This window comes from Chenopodium album, chromosome 1 (genome assembly GCF_948465745.1).
Source record: "Chenopodium album chromosome 1, dcCheAlbu1.1, whole genome shotgun sequence".
In the NCBI taxonomy this organism is placed as follows: Eukaryota; Viridiplantae; Streptophyta; class Magnoliopsida; order Caryophyllales; family Amaranthaceae; genus Chenopodium; species Chenopodium album.
This window is the reverse complement of record NC_137834.1, coordinates 21617496-21620988: the sequence shown is the minus strand read 5'-3', so window position 1 is coordinate 21620988 and position 3493 is coordinate 21617496. Positions and strand designations below refer to the sequence as shown.

The 3493-nt window shown below is 40.7% G+C and overlaps 1 non-coding gene across 1 annotated transcript; it reads right to left on the bottom strand.

The window, feature by feature from the left end:
• Positions 1-1020: 1020 nt before the first annotated feature.
• On the bottom strand, positions 1021-1127 carry LOC145565028 (small nucleolar RNA R71). Its single transcript, XR_014094951.1, has one exon. It is a non-coding gene; the product is annotated as a small nucleolar RNA R71 (small nucleolar RNA).
• Positions 1128-3493: the final 2366 nt, after the last annotated feature.

Below are 3493 nucleotides of genomic sequence, written 5' to 3'. Positions count from 1 at the left end.
GTTAAAAATGGAGTTCCATGTATTGTGCCCCTTTATTCCTTGGTTAGCTTGTGCCTAATGGGATGCATGAGAATGATCCTAATTAGCATAGACCTCTTTCATTGATTTGCCTAGACTATTGCATGAGAATGAATTGTTTAGGTAGGATCTTGTGTTCTTTGGCATGTTCTTCATGATAACTATGATTATTCCCCTTTTTTCTAATCATGTTTGACACCCCCGTATCCCTAGCGTTGTTCTCTCTTGATTTTATTCGTCTTTATCTTTGCTTATTCGTAGTTTTAGTGCTTTTTATCCAATATATCAACAAAAACATTTCTCCTCTTGACTCTTGCATTAGTGATATTGATGTTGGACGAGTGAGCTTCCTTAGTGGTTCGACCCTTTACTTGCCACTAACTAGTTTAGTGTAAGTTTAGGCATTATAAATTTTTAATTTGATTAGGGTTAGTAGAACCAACGACCTATCTAACCTCGATCAAATTTTAGCGCCGTTGCCGGGGAAGCGGCTTGTTTAGCATTTATTTTTGCTATTGTTAGAGTCATTTTATTTGCTTTCTTTTTATTATTTTGCCTTTTTTTTAATCCTACTTGTCATTGCTAATCGTGTGCTTAGCTTTGTTGTATTCAAAGAGAGATATGGCAAGACAAGAGGATGACCTTCTTTTTAGGGAGTTTGGAAATCCGGAAGTCTATGAGCTCACGAGTGGTATACTTCTCCCAACCACAGAGTCTAATTTCACAATCCATCCACAATATGCTAGGATGGTACAAGTTGAGCAATTTTCCGGAAGTGCAAGTGAAGACCCCATTGAGCATTTGGACCGATTCCTTGAGTTGTGTGCAATGATGCAAACAAATGAAGTGAGCCAAGATTACATTCGTATGCATCTCTTTCGGCAATCTCTCACCGGAAGAGCAAAGAAATGGCTCAAGCTTTTGAAGCCCAACTCTCTCACCACATGGAAAGATGTTGCGAAGGCCTTTCTCAAGAGGTTCATTTCCGATGAGCAAACCGCAAAAATGAGGAGGACGATAGCTTCTTTTGAGCAAGAACCGGATGAAACTCTTGGGGAAGCATGGGAAAGGTTTAAGGATATGATTAGAGCATGTCCTAACCATGGATTCAACCATAATTTGCTCATGAGATTCTTTTATGATGGCTTAGAGCCAATTTCAAGAACCAATCTAGATGCGGGTGCCGGTGGCCAATTGATTAAGATCCCTCAAAGCCAAGTTGAAGCTATAATTGAAGAGGTGGCTACTAGCTATTCTTGGGGAGGTCAAAGAAGGTCCCAAGGAAAGCAAGGTGATCTTTATGAGTTGGAGAAAGTCGGTCAACTTAAGCACATAGTTGAACTCTTGAATGAAGGTCTTTCCAAGTTGAACTCAAGTGTTGGTTTGGGTTCAAAACTGTCACAAATCATTGATTTCTCATGTGCTTGTTGTGGTGGGACGGATCATGATGCATCGTATTGTAGAGAGTTCAATCCCAAGCAAGGTGAGGCTTTGACTTTGAGGGAAGGAGAGTTTGTAACCCAAGCTCATTCTCAACAACTTCAACAACCTCCAAAACAAGAAAACTCCTACCTCCAAGATGAACCTCTTTTCAATCCTCTAACCGAAAATTTTTCTTACCCTTCCATCCAAATGGGGAACTTTCAAGATCAACATCATGACCAAAATCCTCAAGCGTATGAAGAACAATCCCCACTCGACCACACACAAACCCAAATTCTTCAACAACGCCAAATTCTCACTCAACAATTCCAAGAGATCAAATCTCACAATGAAGTTGTTGACTCCCAACTAGCCAACATTTCTTCTCTCCATTTAACCGCAAAACTCCCCTTACAATCATCTACTAACCCTTCATATGCTTATCATCTCGAAACTTGCAAGGAGGATGAAAGTAAGGAAGACAAGGTTGTGGAGGATGTGGTTGAGAAGAAGGTTCAAGAACAAAATGAGGAGCCATTAGATTTTAGTGAACCAAACAAGTTTGAAGGCCCGGTTCCCTTCCCTTGTAGGCTAGTTGAGAATGTTGTTTTGAAGAGCCCTATGGCGGTGAGCGTATGTAGAGTTGATGTGGTCGATGGTGTGATGGATAATGAGAGCTTACCTCCATGTGACGGTAAGGTGACAATGAGGTATGATGACTTTCTTGAAGTTCCTACTTGGTTTGAAGGCTCTCTTGAGGAAGGTGAGGTTTCCCTTCCTAATATCGAGGATTCCAAGCTTCATCGCCCTTTTAGAAGAAACGACAAGAAGAAGAGAAAAAGAAAAGATGAGCCACCATTGGCTCTTGATTTATTCCCTCCTTTCCCTTGTGGTGATTTGAGACCTCAAGGAATGCTAGTTCTCAATCTTGGGGGCATCTATGATTCAATCCTCAAGTTGATGAGGGTGATGTTTTTTATTCCACCTTGAAGGAGGTGAAGGGTCAAGCTAGAGACCATAAACAAGCGCTTCCCGGGAGGCAACCCGGAGGATTTCTACCCCTTTTTCTCCCCCTCCTTTCTTTTTCTTTTTGTTTTCTTTCTTTGTTTTCTTTTAATGTTTTCTTTTATGTCTTGTCTTGCCTTGTAGGTTGCATTTTGGAAGATTGGAGCGGAGTGACATTTGATGAACTAGATTTTATGCTCTATTATTCTTTTAAGCCAACCTCTCGGTGAGACCTTTCTTGTTTTCACTCTTTTAATTTTTCTTTTAATTGTATTATGATCGTGCGACTCGAAAATGCAAAAAAACAAAAATTTTCCGTCATTTTTGTGGAGGGTACCGACTTTCTCCCGAAAAAGAAAGAAGCGAAGTTTTCGAAGGTGCATGTTGAATGAGCTTAGTCAAATGTCATTTGATACTATCTCTCAAGGTGCAAGGATTAACCCATCCTAGGCTATCTCAATTGTTGACTCAATGATGACAATATTTGGGTAACTTAGGCACGAAGGCTAAGCACTTCATACTTCGTGATGCAATGATGAGTGATGTTGATATGAGAAGGCATGCTTCAACGTTGTGTTAAGATTCCATGACAAAGGGTTCCTAAGGGAAGTATATTTGGTCATGTATCTGTGATGTGTGTGATAGTGACACTAAAGTTAGGCCGCAAGGGCTAAGTGTGTGGGAAAATATATTGAAAAGAGTCAAATGGTGGTGACTCTTAGGCTAGGTAAGCTAATGATGTAGGGATCAAGCCCCCAAGTCTAGCTCTAAGTAGATAGGGATGAGCATCGGAGATCCCTTGATATGATCATGGTGTGTGAATGTGAATATGAATATGAATGCATTTTTATTTTGGTCGCACCTCGATGTGAGGTTGCCTACGTATCTGTTAGGAATCAGGCCGAACGTAGCTCTAGCCGAACCTCCCACAAGTGTGTATACGTCAAAAAGGTCTTTTGAAGGGTTGTAATGTGGTTAGGCTAAAGGTTGAAAAAGAAGGGGATAAAAGGCTCAAGACCCTAGATAAGCCCTTAAGGTGCGCAACTTT